We start from the raw sequence: 20,912 nt of genomic DNA on the forward strand, positions 1-20,912 counted from the left end.
CCTAAACACCATCTATTAGCAATTTCTTAATTTGGAGGTAGAGAGGTCAGAGTTTAAAATAACCCTTTCAAAAATATACTTATTTTGCATTCAGTGGGTCACCTCAATTTACCCACACAAAGCTCCATCTAATGTTTTGTGCACTTGATTAATCTATCGTTGCATTTCAATTTTTTGCTCCCATTGAACTGTTAACTGGGGCATCTTCAAGAAAAAGGTAATTTCCATAGATTTGGATACAGTTAGCCTCTTCCAGCCCTCCATTTACTGGTGGAGAGAAGCCCTATGCCCTGACTAATTCTGATGTATAATTGATGTGTTTTCCGCTGCCATAGCAAATTCATATATTGTACAAAATAAGGAGATTATGTGGAACTTCTAAAATGGGCTTGAGAACAAGTGTAACCTGTTCCACTTAACAGTAAGTCTAATTCTGCATGCAATAAATCAAGATGGACCAGTCTAAAAATAAAATTCAGTTACTAATTGAAATAAGCTTTGCTTGTTGCACATTTTTGAGACTTTTTTTAAACATTGGCTATTGTGTGACCCAAGCTTAATGGGCAATGGCTTTCATTTGATAGGGTCTGTGTGCATGATGGACCGTGGTATGTATATTCTGCTAATGTTCCTAACAATCCTAGTTGGTGAATGTGCTGAAGATTTTCTCTGACTTGACTGATGAGGTGTTTCTTTTACTAAAATAGATGTTTAGGAAGTAACAGTGATTTTGAAGCCCCGGACCTGGAGATGGGTAGATAAGCAAAACAAAATTGTGTATATTGAGAGATTGTCATCCTGTAAATGCTCCCCTGAGCCCACCTCTCTGACTTATTTTTGTTAGCCAATTCTCAATCCACGTTCGTATACTATCTCCAACACCATAGAGATTGTAAAGCAGTATGATACTTTGACAAACACTTGAGAATCCAAATGGATTGTGTCATCAGCTTCTATCCTGTTTATTATAACCTCAAAGATTTCTGATAAATTCATCAGGCATGATTCACCATTCATTCAGCTGTGCTGACTGCTTGATCATATTAGCTCAGTGTTAAATTAACCCAGCAGATAGTTAGGCTTCAAAATTCCAAAAAGTGTACTAGGACAGAGTTGAACCAAAACAAAAACAATTTCATGGAGTTTTGAAACTAATTGAGGGTCTAACAGCTGTGGAGTGAAGGTGAATGTGTGAAGTGTGACTGATGAGCATGAGCTGCAGACTAAATAGCCATGTGGGAATTTATATGTGAAACAGGAGCAGAAGTAAGGCTTTGGTTCCTTCAGTGTGTTCTGCCATTCAGTAAAATCGTGGCTGATCTGTTTGTTGTTTCAAGTTTCCCATTGCATTTACCCCTGTTCAGCTTTGATTCCCTAGCCTAACAAAATTTTATCCACCTTTGCCTTCAAACTATTAATTGACCCTACTCCTCCTGCTTTCTGAAATAAAGTTCTGAAAATTGCATAACCATTTGAAAGGAAAGAATTCTCAGTTCTAAAGCTATGATCCCTAAATTTTAAACAGTGCCTTTGCTTCTGAACCTGTCTGTAAGAGGAAGCCTTTCTGTATCCACCTTGTCAAGACCATTCAGGATTTTCAAACACTTCAATCAAGTCACCTCTCACTCTTGTAAAGTCCAGTGCAAACAACCTTTCCTCATAAGACAACCCACTCTTTCCACATACCAATCTACTTAAGCTTCTCTGAATCATCTACATCCTCTAAGCAGTTTTGTTCTCCTTATTTACAGTATTTGCGATTATGGTCTCACTAATGCCCAGTATAACTAAAACATTATATACATTTAGTTTCATGTCACATCAAAAAAAAGTTCCATTAGCTGCCTTGGTTACCTACGTACTAACATATCATGCATTACAACATTAAGGTCCATCTGCACTTTAGAATTTCACAATCATTCTCCACTCAAGGGGTATTCTGCTTTTTTTCATTCTTCCTGTTAAAGTGAACAACCTCAAATTTTCCCATGTTACATTCCATTTGCAACCTGTCCATATCTGTCTGCAAACTCCTTATGACTTCTTCGCCACATCCTTTCCATCACAGCAGTGTTTGCAGATGTAGCTATCATGCCTTCACTCTACTCGTTGATGTAAATTGGTAAAAAGTTCAGGTACCCACACAGACCTCGAAGGGAGTTCACTCATTGTAGCCTGGCAATCTCAAACCCACTTATGCACCCTCTTCTGCCAGCCAACCTTATAACCTGCTACTACATCTTGAACTGTTAAGTTCAGCAATAGCCTTTGATGTGGCACCTTGTCAAGTGTATTCTGGACAAGCAAGTATAGTATATCTACAAACTTTATCCACAGCATGTTAATCCGTCAAAAGTGTCTAATAAATAGGTTACACTCTATATTTTTCTATTTGTAAAACCGTGCTGTCTCTTCCTAATTACCTAATGTAAGTGCCCAATGATAATCTCTTTAATGTTCAAAATCTAACACCTGCCCCATGACCAATGGCAAGCTAAACAGCTGATAGTTTCCTGTTTGCTGTCCCCTTCCTTAAATAGCGGAATAATATTTGCTACATTGCAGTGTTACGAAACTTAGTCTGAATCTAGGTAGGTTAGACAAATTAGCATCAATGCATCGACTACCTCATTAACAGGGAGGTAATAACTTTATGGTATTATCACTTGACTGTTAATCTACAGAGTCAGGTAATGTTCTGGGGACCCAAGTTCAAATCTTGCCACACCAGATGGTGGAATTTGAATTCAATTTTTTTTAAAAATCTGAAATAAGCATCTAAGGATGACTGTGAATCCATTGTTGGGAAAAACCTGTCTGCTTTACTAATGTCCTTATCAGTGTTTACCTGGTCAGGCCTACGTATGACTCCAGACCCACAGCAATGTGGTTAACTCTTAACTGCCCACTAGGCAAATAGGTATGGACAATAAATGCTAGTCTAGCCAGTGACACCCTCAACCTGTTAAAGAATAAAGCAACTTCTTTTAAGACCCAAGGATGGAATCTGTCTGCACCCAGAGCCTTGTCAGTCAGCAATCTTCCTGTGGTTGTAATTTCACCAAGTTTCTCTCTCCTTTCCACCTCCTGGTGACAATATTATTGGGATGTTTCTCATAACCTCCTTTAGTGAAGACAAAAGCAAAATATTAGTTCATTTGATCGATTATTTCCTTCAGGACGAACACTCAATTAATGTACACTTAAATACTGGCAGAAGCTCTTGCTGGCCATTTTCTACATTCCCAGCTAGCTTCCTCTCAAACTCTATTCCCTCCTTTTAGTCAGTCTCTAACGCCTCACCAACCATCTGAACTGTTACTTTCATTGCACAGCTTTAAATTCCAATGCATTCCCTAATTTCACATAACTGCAGATAATGGGTTGTCCTTTTCAAACTTTGTGATAGTAATATACGCCAATGATATGGTGACTATAACCAAATCCTGGCTGAAAATGGGCAATAGTAGATTCTTCTTGAATACAAAACATTTGAAAAGAATGGGAAGGAAAATAAGCTGGTAAAATAGTGGCTTTGACTAAGAATATTAGAACACTAGAAAGTAAAAAGCTTTGAAAAGTCAAAGACAAATAATTTTAGAAAACAAAACAGAAGTTGCTGGCAAAGCCCAGCAGGTTTGGCAGCATCTGTGAAGAGAAAATCAGAGTTAATGTTTCAGGTCTGGTGGCCCTTCCTCAGAGCGGGAATTTTAAGTTGGTTGGAGTCAAAGAGGAACAGATTTGCATGAAAATTACAGAGAACTGCATGAGCTACAGTAATTGAATGAGACTTTAGCTATGCCACCCTCCCCATACATTAAATGGTGATTGTGTTAAAGATAGAGAAAGGGAGGAATTTCTGACCTTTGTTCTGGATAACTTCCTTGATCAGTATGTTCAGTTTCTAATGAGAAAAGAAGCATTGCTAAATCTAGTCTGGTGAAATGGCATGGGTCAAGTGGAGGTTGACACAGTGGGGAACATCTCAGGAATAGCCACCAGATCATCTTAATATCTACTGAGAAGAAATTCTTCCACATCTAATCTTAAATGGGCAAAGCCTGATTCTGAGATTATGCCCTCTAATTGTAGACTCTCCCGCAAGGGGAAACAACACTTCTGCATTTACCCTGGTACGTCCCCTAAGAATCATGTAAGTTTCAATAAAGGCTCAACTTACGCAACTTCTCCACATAAGAGTCCCTCCATACCAAGTATCAACCAATAATATCTTTCCTTAGATAAAGGACGCAAAAATTGTTCCACAGTATTCCAGCTGCAGTCTTACTAGTTCCTTATAGTTTTAGCAAAACCTTCTCACTTTAATATTCCATTCCCTTCCAAATAAAGGCCAACATTCCATTTACCTTCTCTATTATCCACTGAACTTGGAAGCTTTTTTATGATTCATAGACTAGGATTTCCAAATCCCTCTTCTGTAACTTTGTGTCGTCTTTCTCCGTTTGACTAGTTTATAGTTCTTCTAGTCTTCCTGCCAAAGCGCATAACCTCACATTTGTCTGCATTATGTTCCATCTGCCAAGTTTTTGCCCACTCAGCTTGTCAGCTGCCTTGTGTCACCCCCACCATTTGCTTTCCCACCCATTTTCAGTGCCAGTTGCAATCTTGGTTATAATATGTTCACTTTACTCATCCAAGTTATTCATTATATATTATAAATAATTGTGAACCTAGCACTGAACTCTGTGCCATCCTGAAAATGCCCCCTCCCCTTATTCCAAATGTCTGTATTCTATGAGTTAGCCAATCCTCCACTTTAGTCCCTGAGAATGCCATTGGGTCTTACCTTATTAAGTAACCTAATAAGTGGTACCTTGTCAAATATCTTCTGAAAATCCAAATACATTATCATCCATAGTCTTCCTTTTAATCTGACCTGTTTGGTACACCCTGCTAGATCTGTCAGGTATCAGCTTGATATTACAAGGGAGAATCTGCCCGAATACAAAATGTGTAGAGAGAAGATATAAAACAGATTGAGGGGCAAAGTGAGGTTATGAGACTACATTGTAGACTAGCATGAAAGGGGAATCCAAATCTTTTATTAGCACTTAACTAGTCTTTAAAAGATACTTAAATGAGTATTGGGCTGCTTTGAGAATCAAAATTAAGATCTTTTAGCAAAGCCAGGGGGCAGGTAAATGTAATAAATGAGTGTTTTGTATCACTAACAGCTATTTGGCAAAAATGTGTTTAACAAGAGGTCACCGGCTGAGGTAAAAGTAAAAGGAAATTTTCCTCTAAAGTTGGAGCTGCCATACATAATTAGTACCCCCAAAAATCTGCACATGGGGATCCTTCCTAATCCTGTAATCTGACTTCTGATTTTGAAGATAAGTTTCTTACCCAGTTTAGGCCACTGACGATTTATGTCTTCAACAGCACAGTATTTTGCCTCTTGCACTGTTTAATTCCTCTTTGATTATGTCCGTTAGATGGTTAGATAGTATGTTCTTTTATTTGTTTTCATTTCAAATTAGTACTTTTTAAGGACGATTGGGCCCTACTTTCTATTTAACGTGATCTGGATTGTATTTTCCATTCAATGTGAATTGGATTTAGACTTTCTAACAGTATAGATAGTTGTCAATTTAACTACTTGTAAACAATCGTTTGTGTACTACATGTTATAATATGTTTGTTATAAACCTGATTACCCAATATATTTCTCCTCTGGATAGGACCATATTCACCAGGTTCCATTCTCAGCCATACAGTTGTAGCCAGAATATTGGCTTCTCTTCCCATTCCTAAACAACTACTTCAGGTGTCTGCCTTGGTTCCCTCCCATTTTTTTTTTTAAAAATGCTGCCTCTCAGTGACATTAATTTGACACTGCCCAGCTCTCCTACACCATCACCTCTGAACTTTCCACTCCAGACAGCTGACTGGGCATCCAGTTTTGAATGAACAAAATTCTCTTGGTTCAAATATTGGGAACACTGAATGTAACATCTTTGGTATCAACCACAAAACCCCTGTTCCCCGGACACTGGCTATGTCCTATATTAGATTCCCTACAGTGTGGAAACAGGCCCTTTGGCCCAACAAGACCACACTGTCCCTTGGAGCATCCCACCCAGACCCATTCCCCTAGAACCCACACACCCCTGAACACTACAGGCAATTTAGCATGGCCAGCCCACCCAATTTGCACATCTTTGGTCTGTGGGAGGAAACCCACGCAGACATAGGGAGAATGTGCAAACTCTGCACAGATAGTTGCCCGAGGCTGGAATCGAACCCGGGTCCCTGGCGCTGTGAGGCTGCAGTGCTAACCACTGAGCCACAATGCTGTCTCACTGCTTAATAGCTGTCTGTGCCTGAACTAGACTGCTCAGATCCTTGACCTTTAGACATTCCAGTTCTGACCCACTTGTGATCCCTGATTTTCACTATTCCACCACTGGTGCTTTCAATTGCCTTGAATCTCTTGAACACCACCACCCCACCCCTACCAATACTCTAAAGCTCCCAGTATTCCCCTGTAAGTTATTTCTTAAACCTGTCTCTGTGACCATTAGTTGTTTAGCTGCCCTAATATAATGTTCCAGTGCTGTGTCATATTTTATTAATCTGCTCCTATGAAGTCCCCTGGATGATGTTGGTACAGTGAAGGTGCTACTTAAATTCAGTTTGTTCTTGTGGTTCCCCTTGAGCTCACCCTGGGCCATACAATAAGCGATAGCTGGTTTTTCAGTTCTGTGTCTGGGTTGACATCCAATAAGGCACTCATCCTACAAATGCTGATTCCCCACTTCATCGTAAGGGATGTGAGAATCTGTAAAACCATCTATGATACAGGATTAGCATTGAACGATTGATATAAAGAGAGTTACAGACATGGAAGGAAGCCGTTGGGCTTAATCCCTCTGAGATCACACACAAGACTACAAATATACAAAAAGTATTTTGCGATGTTTCGCTTTCCCATGTTCAAATGATGAGTTTTGGTTTGGATCTACTAAGAATGAATCATTCTCTCTTAGGCAGATTGTGTGAATATCTACTACCAAAATAATATTGGACCAGTACAGTTCGAATATGTCAGTTTCACATGAACTGATATTGATGGGAAATGCAGAGAGAAATTGGTATCTAACCCTATTCTGTACCTGTCCTGAAAGTGTTTGATGGGGACAGTGTTGAGGAGGCCTTATGTTCAGTTTCACCCTGTGCTGTCCCTGGGTGTGGATGAGTGTAGAGGAAGTTTTATCCCATATCTAACTTGTGCCTGGATTGCTTCCTGTTGGTGCCAGAAGTAGAAACTAAGTTCATGCATCATCTATGCTATCTCTCATCCTCAAGAACGCACAAAAAGGACAGAGAAAAGCAATATTTAAAAGCAAGACAACCTTAAGTAGTAACCTAAGATTTCAAAAGAATTATATTGTTTGTAAAGGGTTTCAGACTATCCCAAGACAATGACAGATGTGATATCAAAGTAAGTCTTTATTTCTTTCGGGTTCATTCTGGTTTGAGATCTCTGATCAGAATATTTTCTTACATCCCTTAAGTTTAGATCCAGCATTAACTTCAGGTACTCTCTGATACTCATACCTTACTGTTCAGGACACAAACAGTAAGCGTGGGACAGTTTCAAAGTCTCTTTTTTTTTCCAGAAACACAAACTATATGTTAAATATATTTGCAATTTTGTGATGCCCAAGTTTCAGAACTACATTTTGCTCAATGTATCAGACAAGACAGTCAAAACTATCTGCTCAATATTATGTTAGTGCAGTAATGAGCTCATTCATTTGTTTCAGCAACAAATTCACAACCGTAAGGATTCCAAAAGATCATGGGATTCCAAATGAGAGAACAGTGAGTGAGAAGTCTGAGAGAAATCGCGGATGTTTTCAAAAGCTTCAAACATGCAAAGGCTATTAGCCTGATTTGGCATAGTCGCTAATTGAACAGTCCATTGCCAAATGGCCATAAGGACAACCAGGCTTTGTAAACGACAAATCTGCTTGTACAGAGGGCTGTGAAATGAGGGCCAGGCACCTAGGGTTTGTGCTACAAACTACAGCTGCAGCTTTCATTCATTCACAGATCACCACCTCCATGTGCCAGTTGTCACGATCAGACTCTGAGCAAAGTTTCCTAAATTATTACAGTTCAAAACAGGATGCCCTAAGATGCCACATCCCAAGTGTAGAAGGATAAACTGTTTCCCTGTCTTTATTCACCTGCAACACTTTGTATTGGACACAACAAGACAAATTTAGAAAGGATCCCATTATTTGGGGATCACCTTCTCCCAGACAAAGTGCATTTATGTTTTAAAAGTCACCAAATTTATTAGACCACACATTGGGATGTCAGACCACTTCCACACACAGACCGGGGTTGAATTTCTCTATTAACTCCTGTCTGTGTTATTATGTGGAAAGTATAAATATATCTCTTGCCCAGATGGCTGGGTTTGTTAACCATCATGTTCAGAGTCTGAGATATTCACAGAGGATTACAGTTCATTTTGTATTTCTCCCTTTGAACCTTCTTTGACACCTTCAGGTATGACATTGCAGAATTCTCCAGGTAGGTATTGGGTTTGGCTGTATCAGTTTACTGCATTGTTAGGTGATCCCAGGTAATGATTTGGAGTCTCCATGTACAACTCGCATCTGCACTGGAATGACGGCTGGAAAATCTGAGTTTAAATTTCAAGTTTCATGATTTTTCTTCAGAATTGAAAGCAGTTGGAAATGTGATATGTTTGAGGCAAGGGAAGTGATGGGGAAGAACAAAAGGGTGGTCCATCAGAGAGTGGAAGATGGAAAATAATAAATTACAAAAGGGATGATCGTGCCAGTCAGATGAAGAAGGTAATATGACAGATTAAAACAAAAACGAATGATGCATCCAAAGGAGATGTGAATGGAAAAACAACAGCTGCCAAAAGAAGAACAAAGAAAAACTCAGAGGCTGAGATTGCAAGTGAAACTTGGCAATCTTTGAGAATAGAAGGCTTTTAAATACACATTGGAAAGATGAGGTGTTGTTTTTTGAGCTTACATTGAACCTCATTGGCGTGCTGCAACTGGCCCAGGACAGAGAGGTCAGAATGAAAGAAAAATGGAGGATTAAAATGACCAGCATCCAGAAGCATTGAGTTACCAAAGATGTTCCACTAAGTTGTCAGTCAGCCCTACTTGGATCTTCCCAGAGTAGAGCAGACTGCCTTGTGAGCAATGATTACAATTCGAAGGAAGTGAAAAGAAATCACTGTTTAACTGGGAAGAAATGTTTGGGGCCTCAAAAGAGAGAAGGCAAAAGGGTCGGTGTAATACCTCCTATATTTGGAGGGAGAGGAGAGAATGGGGAGGCGGGGTGTAATTGAGGAATGACTAAAAGAATTTGACACGCAGTTAGCATTTTTAAAAATCATTTGTTGAATGTAAGTGTCACTAGCTAGGCAAACATTTATTGTGTATCCCTAATTGCCCTGGAGAAGATGGTAGTCAGCTGCCTTCTTGAGCCACTGCATTCCTTAGAGTGTAGAGGCACTCACTGTGCTATTAGAGATGGATTTCTAGGATTTTCATCCAGCAACTATGAAGCAATATCGCTCCAAATCAGGATGGTGTTTGGCTTTGAGGGGAACTTACAGGCGGTGGTGTTCCCATGTATCTGCTGCTGAACTCCTTCTAGATGGTAGAAGCTGCAGGATTGGAAAGTGTGTTGAAGGAACCTTGGAGATTTTCTGCAGTCTATCTTGCAGATGGTGAACACTGCTGCTATTTACTGTGTTGATAGTGGGGGGAATGAATGTGGATGTGGTGCCGGTCAAATGGAATTTTTTCTTTATCTTGGATAGTGTCAAGCTTCTTGAGTGTTGTTGGAGCTGCACCCATCCAGGAAGTGGGGAGTATTCCATCACACCCCTGACTTGTCCCTTGAGGCACTGGGGAATCAGAAGCTGAGTTAGTTGCTGCAGGATTCCTAGCCTCTGACTTGCTCTTGTAGTCACTGTATTTATATGGCTAGTCCAGTTTAGCTTCTGGTCAATCATATCTCCCAGGATGTTGACAGTGAGGGATCCAATGATAGAAATGCCATTGAATGGTTTGATTTGCTTTTGTCTGAAACAGTCATAGCCTGGTACTTGCATGGTGTGAACATTACTTACTGGATATTGTCTGGGTCTTGCTGCACGTGAACACGTATTTGTAAATACTTCAGTATCTGAGACTCCGAATTTTCACTCTCATTGACTCACTTTCACCCTACCTGCTCTTCAATCTCCTGGTAATTATTCCCAGGGCACAGATTGATACCTCTAGACCCTGCACTCATCCTGAGCCTGGAATGGAGTTTGAAGTAACCTCCAGTCTCTCATTAGATTGACTAGTTCTGTAATAATTAGGAGCAGTTCGAAAGCTGCAGTTGGATCTGGGGAGATAAGGCAAATGAAGTCTTTGAGTTATAGAGTCATACAGCACAGAAACAGACCATTCAGTCCAACGTATCCATGCTATCCAGGTATTCCGTCACTCAGAGAGGAGTGGAAAAGGAACAGGAGGCTGAAAGATTGAAGAATGACCAGATAGAAAAGTTGAACTAGGAAGTAACAGTTACTCATGTGTATCAGGTTCTTGAACTAAATCTAATTACGCGTCATTGCTGCATTCAATACAATCGAACAGAATCACTGCTCCTGATGCAGACTGGTTAGAATGCTGTAAAACTGGGATACAATTCTCAATAATGTAGGAAACACCAGCACCTAAGAACCTTCACAATGTCTGGCCCCTCCGATAGATTAATTAAATCAATGCTGCGTAATAGTTACAGAACTACCATGAGGTTTGACAGTAAGAATCTGGAGATGAAAATATGATTAGTATTGCAGGCGCCCTCCCACTCCAAATCAAAAGTAGCTACCGTTTACTCTGTTCTCACTGCTTATTCTTGGATGAGAGTCAAGACATAGACTGTGTGGTGAAGTGTGCAAGTGTGAGCTCATTGACCAGGGGCTGCTGCACAATACATAGGAGACAGTTGTGACCGAACTTCTGACAGTGCACCTTATCAACTGACCTTGTAGCTGTTGTTAAATTCACACAGGAAACACACACACATACACAGTATAGAAGAAAGGTTTCTATTGTAATGGGAATAGTGGTCAGTATTACAGAAGACGTACAGTAGATCATACCATAACATGAACGTGGCATGAATTTCTCTCAGGGAGGGGACTTGGTGTCTCCCAGTTTTAACATTAACCTTGAGATCACCAAGGGGCCTGAGGGCTAGGGTTGCTAAGCCTCCACAATCATCCTGGAGACTTCAGGATTATTAATCTCTCAGACTCTCAGCAGCCAAGGAGCAACATCGTTAGGAACGTTAGAAGAGTTGTGTTCTTTCACCATTCTCTTCAATCTAATCTTTATTTTACGCTTTTATTAGTCAGAAGAAAACTAAAGACATATAGAATCTCAGTTCAGCCTCAACTGGAGGTTTGTGTCCAATTCAGAGCTCCCACATTTCAGGTAGGACCTGACAGCTTTAGCAGATAATGTTTCCAACAATTGTTTGAGGGATGAGGGCCTTGAGTTAGAGCGATAAATTGGAGAAGTAGATGCTGGTCTTCTTGGAGAAATGGACATAGTGTGGAGATTTGATAAAAATTATGTTTAAAAATAAGAGTGACTGGGAATATTAGACAGAGAGAAAATGATCTGATTGGCAAAAGCGTCACAAACACAGGGTATTCATTTAAAATAAACCGGCAGAAGCAGCAACGGTGACATGAGGCACATTTATTTTTCACAAGCAAGTGTTTTAAGAACTAGACTGTGCTACCTGGAAACTGGAAGAGGCAGATTCAATCCTGGACTTTGAAAAGGGCAAGCTGAATTTCTGTCCCTGAAAACTGGCATGTATACGATGGGCTGAATGGCCCTCTAATCTATAAGCATTTTACAATTCAATAGTAGCATTTGAGGTTTCTTTTAAATATTTCTCTTACTGGACCTTGGTATTTGGAGGCAGCTGATAAAATCTCCAGGAATACACATGAGTTGGCAACCCTGGTGAGGAATCGACATGCCTCAATCAATAGTTACATTGGCCTGAAGTGTCCATGTGACATTGACAATGTGCTTATAGTAAAGGAACACCAACCCTACAATGGTGTAGTCTGATCAGCGTCAAACAGGGATTTCTGCCGGAACTTGGGAGATCCAGCAATGTGGAGGGGGGTGTGGGTTGCGGGGAACAGTATTGGTGAGATTCTTGCTAATATTTTCACTAAGCTGCTCTGCTTACAATCCAATGCTCCTCATGAATACCAAGCAGTGGATCATCTGCACTGATCAATCTACCTTGACTTTGAGGGGCAACTTTGCACCATTTTTGGAAGTGATCCAGTAGAAGGAATCGGTGAGGTTATCGTGATCTCCGTTTGTTGTGCACATACTGCCAGCCCAAATTCTCTTAGAAGAAACAACATTTATGCTACAACAAAATCTTATGCATATTGGAAAACTGAGCTTTAGCCAAGGTGATACATTGTAGACATTTCCCAAATGTGAGGAACAAGAGAAATTGGCACCCATTTTCAGCACTGGCATAGATTCTATGCAAAATGATGACTCTCTGGATGAGGAATTCAATTGGACCAGTCTTAAGGTAGAGATTGTAAAGGAATTGAATAAAGGCATGGAGCAGAACTTGAAATGATAACCTTCTGACTTAGAGACAAGAATCCAGTCAATGCTTGGTACAATATCGGTACCAAGATTGAACACTCAAAATACACCAACATCTGTCCTCAAAGATTAAACAGCTAGATATGCTGAAATAGAATAGGGATTGCTATAATATCACATAAAGATGAATGTCTCTTTAAGTACCTCAACATTCAGATAAGCCAAACTTTGGATGTTGTCACTTGACCAGAGCCCACAGTTACTCTGCATTGTGGTATGTTATGATATTGTGTAGAGAACGTGGTTCCTTTAAGAGATAAAGTGCTTCTCTAAGCTTATAGATTTATACAGAAAAGAAGTGTCTGCATGTAGCTGAAGATGTACAATCCATTCTAAAATTAAAACATGCATCAATTAGCTGTGCGTTTGGAAACCTTAGGCTTATTTTAATGTTTTGGCAATGAGCTAGAGTCGGCCAATTAATTTAAACCAAGCACTTAGTGATTGAAAGCCAATTGAATTTAAACCTGATAGTTTTGACAACTCAGACCAATGCTATTGTAAGAAAATTGATGTGCCATCCAAGGTATAAAAGGAGAGGGTTTTTGAAAATCGGTGTGAGAGTGAACTGCCATCTGAGAAAAAAGCATCTAAATCTCACAAAAAAATCACTAAGCTCTCTAAGAAAGCACCATCTATCCATAAAAGGTATCACAGCACTTCTAACTAACAGTCTTCGCAGAGAAAACATTCCTCACAGCAGGATCAGCAGAAGAAAGGCATTTTTGACTTGAGAGATAGTAGAGAAGCAGAGCATTCTTGAAGACACATTCTCTATAGACTGAGAGACTAAGTTTGATTTTTTTTCTTACTACTTGGGTTATATAATTGGGACTTGTGTTTGTTGAAATAACATACCAGTAGAATTTTGTTCAGTTAGGGAACAGCTGGGAGTTAGGGGAAATTGTTTGGTTTGTTAACCGTTCTAATAATATGTTCACTGCTGGAGTTAGTTACTTATAAAGTGAATATCAGGGATTTTCTTTCATTTAACCTCCCCTTCTCCGTAACAAGGACTCAAGGCAATGCATGTGTCTTGTGATTAATCAGTGCTATTTGTATTCATTTAGCTGTAAGTAAATCCAGTGGAGACCCAATTGTGTTCAGATCTAAAAGCCTATCTCAAGCTCCACTAGTTTGGAGCGGAAAACTTGGCTTGATGCTTGGGATCACAAGATTCCACAGATATCCGTTCAGTAAGCTGTAGAAACCAATCACAACTCATGTGAGATAGTCGGATGCAAACCATCAATAAGTGCAATACAATGACTACAACAACTCCTTAAAAATACATGGGCATAGCTTTGGTATCTGCTGCAAATCTAGTATCAAGATAGTTATCTTGGAAATGCTGAGCTGATGGCTAAACCTGAGCAATGATGATGACATTCCACTGGAATCCATAACTAGGCAGCATAGCCATTAAGCTGGAAGTTGATCTATTGCACTGTGATCAACACAAAGGCGATCAACTTCAGTCAGAGAGAGCTACCAACTCACACTGAACGCATTGTGGAAACTTATCACTGAAAGGTGATTTGACATGATAAACACGTGCCTGACACTCTGTGATGCTTTTGACCTTACAGTGAAGGTAGAGTGATACATTTCCCATCAGGATGATGAGTAGCGTGGAGGAGAACCTGCAGGTGGTGGTGATCCTATGTAACTGCCGTCCTTGCCTTTCTACGCAATAGAGGTCATGGGTTTAGAAGGTGGTAAAGGAGCCTTGGAGAGCCACTCAAGCGCATCTTGTAAATGGTACACACTGTAGCTACTGTGCATCAATAGTGAAGCAATGGATTCAATGATATTCAAGTGGACTGCTTTGTCTCGGATGGTGTGTTGCTTGTTGAGTGTTGTTGGAGCTGCACTCATCCAGGCAAGTTGGGAGTACTCCATCACACAACTGATTGTGCCTTAGATGATGGACAGGCTTTGGAGAGTTGGGAGGTGAGTTACACGCTACAGTATAGCTAGGTTCTGACCTGCTATGGAATTAATAAAGATGACCGAGTTACATACTTGATTAAGCAGATAATCTGTTGCACACACTAACCTGATATCGTAGTACCAGAAGACACAAGCTATGTTTGGAGCAATCTCAGCACAGCAGCAGGAGCCAATCGGTTTCACAGTAACAATAACTCAAGAGCATCATCAATTAACTTAAACAGTACACTGGAGAGTCTATGTGCTAATGGCAGAGTGTAGCGTCCCTACCTGAGCCAGGAGACCTGGGTTCAAATCCCACCTGCTCCATAACATCTCTGACCAGGTTGATTACAAAAGGTCTTTAATCTAAGATTAACTAAACTTAATAATTACTGTCTGTCCTTCATAGGTTTCCACCCAATATTTCCTAGGTTACAACATGGGTTGCCCCAATGGTATAACTAAGAGAATTCTGCTCATGCCTCTTGGAATTTTGACTTTCACTCCATTACTTCAGCTTGACATTTTATACAAACCATCTAGTCAGTCCAATGTTATTCATTATGAACAGATGTATGCATCCAGTAAATCACTCACTCACAAATTCAAGTGCTCGAAATGATTAATAATGCTGAGCCGCTACATGGCTGGTTAAAGTGCCCCACCTACTCTATATAATTGGAGATGGGGGACGGGAGGGTTGGGAATAGCATTCATATCCACAGAACTGAGGACAAGCACCGTCGCTGGAGAGCAGCCCAGGGTTCAGTTCCTGGGTTCCGGTCTCTGCTCACTGCAGCCTTTTGGCCTGGGACAGAAACCCAAGCCCTGTGATGTCAGCGAGTGGTCATTCCCTCAGGGCCCAAGTCTACTGCTCAGCACCAGCCCAGTGTTTATTGTATTCTTCCAGTCGCCAAGGCTTCAGACTCAAAGTCTGGGCAGTCAGTCAAAGGTTCACTCCTGCTTCCAGCTGAAAGATGATGTCCTGTCCCCTGTTACCACCTCACAAGTTCAGTATCAGAACCCTTTATTGTCAGTGCCGTCCCTTCTTCAGCCTTTCCCTGATTCTGCTAGCTATCTTCAGATATTCTCCTCGACACCAACTTCAGCTGACTTTGAGAAGTGTACTGATAGCGAATAGCACAACTAATGCTGGCTGACTGTACAAATAATGATAAGTAATGAGGATCAACTGGCGTTGCCTATATCTTCCGTGTACAAATATAAATTCCACATCATTCTTTAGTACATCACAGCTCCTCGATGATCGTGAGTCATGAACTCATTGGATGATATCAGCATTACTTTGTAACAGTCAAAGCTCTCTGGTATATGGAGTAGGCAAACCCACATTTCCCAACCAAGCCATGCCCTCCTTGTCAGTACCTGGGCCACTGGCTAGAGAGAGGGGGTAAAACCATAACCAGGAAGGCTGCCACTGGGAGTGGATAGACCTTCTAGCATCATTGTGAGAGATGGACGGGCAGACAGGAGTTAGAGAAGAACATCATATGTGGGAGGCTTAGTGAAGGACAGCGAGCGCTCACTTGTAGACAATGAGTCATAGCTGCCAATTGAATGGTGTTCTTTGAGGAAATTGTGAACATCTTTAAAATTCCTCAGGCATTCAATCTGTTACTTCATCTGTTACTTGGGAAGGAGGCCGAGGGAGCAGTTAAGAAAATGCTGGAGATTGTGGAAAGGTAGATTTCTGTTTCATCATCAGGCCTGTGCCAGATATGGGCAACAAGCCCTGACTGGGCAACCGACAGCTACAGACTTATCCTGGGACACTGCCGGTTAGACAGTCCCAGGTAAGTCAATGGGGAAAGTTACACCTGTAGCACACATCACTGCCAGGAGAACCGCACTTTCTCTCCTACATTTCTCATTCTTCATCCTTTTCTGTAAAGCTTAGTATAAAAGCAGCACTGGAACCAAGGTCCACTCTCAATAATGTATGTGTTATCCAGCCTCCCGCCTCTTACTGTAACTGCCTGCGTTGCCTTCATACAGGGACATAGGACAGGAGAAGGTCAGTCTACCCCTCAGACTAGCTTCACCATTCAACTAGATCATGGTCAGTATGTATCTTTGCCCCATTTACACATCTTAGTTCTGTAACTCAAACTTGGAAGCTCCAATTGACTCAATATCCGCAGACATTTGGGGAAGACCTGTCCATAACTTGTTATGTGGAAAAGTGGCTCCTAATTTGACAGGTAAATGGGATAGGCTCCAATGTTACAATTGAGTCTGAGGTACAAAGGTGTAGAATTGGATGAACACAGCAGGCCAAGCAGCATCAGAGGAGCAGAAAGGCTGATGTTTCAGGGCTAGACCTTTCTTCAGAAAAGGTTTTCTGAAGAAAGGTCTAGCCCTGAAACATCAGCCTTTCTGCTCCTCTGATGCTGCTTGGCCTGCTGTGTTCATCCAGCTCTACGCCTTGTTATCTCAGATTCTCCAGCATTGGCAGTTCTTACTATCGCTGTTACAATTGAGCCTTCTAGTTTTGGACTCTCCCACCAGATGTAACAGTCTCTCTGTATCTACCCTATTAAATCACTTTATTATTTTAAACTCTTCAATTAGGTCACACCTGAATCTTTAAACTCAAGAGAATACAAGATGTGCCGATAATTTAACACTTTCAGTCTTAAAATCATTCTTTGTTACACTTTCTCCACATCAAACATCCTGCCCTTGATGTAGCGCGGAAGACTGAACACACTGCCAAGAGCTTTGTAGCTGCACAGAGCAGTTATCTGAAAGAGAATTTGACTGGGGAATGCACACAATCCTTTATCAACTCTAGAAAATGGGGAACTGGTGCCTCAACAGATCATAACCTCCATGTTAGTTCTTTTACAGCTTTCATTGCGTAGCAGCCACATTCTTCTCCAGCCATTATAATGAGTTCCCAAGACAGGTATTAATTCATTCTGCATTCAATTTGTTTTTCAGAATGACTGGGCTGTAATGCATAAATAATGTGAACCCTAACATTCAGCTAAGCCCCAATTTCCACCCAAGGCAGGATATGTGCAGTCACGCCATCCTCAGAGGACTTTGTAATGTTTTACAGTGTTTCCATCCTATATTATCGGCAACACTCCAACTGTTGGCTGTTGGTCTTCTACTGGACAAGTGAGTGGGCACCAGAAATAGATGTCTTTTCTGTGAAGAGACTGAAGTGTAAACTTGAGGGATGTTGGGAATTGTAAACTAACAGGAATGGGACAAGACAATTCGACATATGGGGCAAGGACTGAGAAAGGTCAGAAATCACACAACACCAGGTTGTAGTCCAACAGGTTTATTTGAAAACACAAGCTTTCGGAGCCTCACTCCTTCTTCAGGCACTTACCCCTCTCACTAACATCTGAAGAAGGAGCGAGACTCCAAAAGCTTGCGTTGTACAATTTCCGAACTTTCCCACCCCAGTCCAACACTGGCACTTTACATCATGTCAAGAACAGATTTCACTCATGGAGTTGGGGGTGGGTGCGGCGTGGATGTTGTTCAGATGTTTCAGACACAATGGAGATTTATGTGGAGATTTAAGGAAGGTGCTTAAAATGAATTGATTTGTTTTGGCTTTCATAGAATTGTTGGCCGTGAGCGTGGATTTGAAATGCCTACTTTTCCCTGACAATCTGGCCTTTTGTTCTTACTCCCTGTTACTGGATTCCAGTCAACTGTTGTTTCATGTGAATGATGAATTCTGCTCATGGGTAACAAAGTATAAGATGTTTGCACAAGGTCTGATCTTTAGAAATTGACCCTGAATGTGTAGCACAGGAGCCATGATACAAGCATGCAACAGAACAATATATTGTGATGAACATTACGGGGGAAGAGAAGGCAGATTGGCTCTGCTTATTGTTCCACCTCTTGGCTTACTGAAGGCAAAAGTATTCTTAATTAAAAGAACATTAATATGTTTTAACCCCTGGGAGCTGTGATGGGAGATAGACAGATGTTGGATAAATGTTTATTAGTCAATGTCTGAAGTATATTAATAACTGCACCCACTGATTTAGACATACACACACGCACACAAGAAAAGATGGCAATTACAAAAGAGTTAGCATGCACTTAGGTGTTGGAAGTTCATCCATTTGGTATCACCTTTGCTGCTTTTGAAATGTAGCCTTGAAATAGTGCAGCCAGTGATTCCTTTCTGGCCTTCTGAAAGGAAACTGAATTTGGATGTTGTTGAAAAATGGATTCAATGTGGTTTACTGCCTGCAATAGCAGACTTCTCATACTTAATTCTGGTCAGAGCCCAATTGAAATCCCACCTATCAGCTCCACCATCCACCTTCTGTCACTGCCCAGCCCCTCTCTCTATTTATTCCAGAGCCCCCTTCCCCTACCCCATTTCTGAAGAAGGGTCCAGAGCCAAAATGTCAGCTTCCCTGCTTCTCTGTTGCTGCCTGGCCTGTTGTGTTCCTCCCGCTCCACACCTTGTCGCTCACAGTCGGCTGGTTAGGAAAGTTAAGATACGTAGATTAGAAGGTAATGTGCTGCCATGGATTAATGATTAGCTAACAGACAAAAAACAATAGGAATAAATGGGTCATACTCATGTTTGCAGACTTTAATTAGTGGGGTACTGCAAAGTTCAGTATTTGGGCCCCAGCTATTCACAATATGCATATTAATGACTTGGCCTGTATTCTCTACAGTAAGGATGAGAGGGGATCTCATTGAAATTCACAAAATACTTAAGGGATAAACAGAATAGATGCTGGTAAGATGTTTTCCCTGCTTGGGGAATCTAGGACGGGGGCCACAATTTAAAAATAAGCAGGATACCACTTAGGAATGAGATAAGGTGAAATGTTTTTCCTCAGAGGATTGTGAAAGTTTGGAGTTCAGTTGGGCAGAGGGTTGTAGAAGTTCAGTCTGTAAGGTAAGGCAATATTTGATTTCTGATAACAAATGCTGTACAAGATTATTGGGAATAGGGTGGATAAAAAGCAATGAAGTGCTCAATCACCCACGACTGCATTGAATATATCTGTATTTACCAGTATGTATGTCAGTGTATGTCTCTGTGTGTTTAATTGTTACAATATACATCAGTGTATGTATGTCACTTTGTGTGTATTTGATGGTGTATATGTTCATGTATGTCTGTGTGTATTATTGGTGTTAACATCAGTGTATTAATGTCAGTGTGCAAGTTGATGTTTACGTCTATCTGTGTATCAATGTCTTGTTTGCATTTAAGCCTGTGTGTCAGTCAATGTCAACATGTTTGTGTCTGTGTATACCAGTCAGTGTGTCTTTGTAAGTACCTATCCATGTGTCTCTGTGTACTTGTCTACCGATATGAGCATATCTGTTAAAAATTGCAAATGTGCTATTCACTTGCGAGTTCAAATTCAGTTCTAAAGGAGGCTTTAGGCTTCATTCCATAGAACTGAAATGTTCCTTTCATTATGTTAAATCTGAGAAATGTCAGGGGAGAGATTTTCAAAATTAGAGGCTACAAACAAACAATTGTAATTTATTATCTTTACAGTGTACAAAATGGCCTTCATGTTCACCAACGTAACAACAGAGCCTCCAGTTCAAAGTTACTCATTGTGTGTAATATCCTTTGGGACATGCTGAGAGATGTGATAAGGCACAATAAAAACATAAGTTTTCTCTCTGTTACTGATATTGTCCCTAACCTGGAACTCGACAGGGAGCTGCAATGAAAGAGAACATTAAGTGAAACATAGGCCTTCCTCCTACATATTTTCAGCCACATTCTCTCCTATTGAGCCAACGCTTTTCTTTTGGGTATTTACATTGTGCAGTGAGTAGTGGGAGGATGATATCACCATTTCAGGCTTGAACCCTGCAGCTATTCCAGAAGAAATCCCTCCTTTCAAAAAATTGATTAAATAAGCCAATAACCAAGTAGCTCCTGCTTTTGAATTTATCTCCCCCGCTCTCCTCCAGTTGCCAGTGGCTCATTGTGGTTCAGCCACATTTTTGGATGTTTCATCATATGACCAATCTCCAATTGCGTCCCCTCCACTGCCCGCCAACCCATGTTCCCAATCTCTGTTATACAACCAATCATGCTTTGCAGCAATAATGGTGGTTACAATACCCACAACCCCTTAGGTTCCAAAAACTGTTCCACTCATTGTGTTTTGACTCAGCACATGTGACTCAGAGCCACAGTGCATTTGCAGTTACCTTAGAGCCCAGGTCCTTGTCGTGCTTCCG

Source organism: Stegostoma tigrinum, chromosome 11 (genome assembly GCF_030684315.1).
Source record: "Stegostoma tigrinum isolate sSteTig4 chromosome 11, sSteTig4.hap1, whole genome shotgun sequence".
In the NCBI taxonomy this organism is placed as follows: domain Eukaryota; kingdom Metazoa; phylum Chordata; class Chondrichthyes; order Orectolobiformes; family Stegostomatidae; genus Stegostoma; species Stegostoma tigrinum.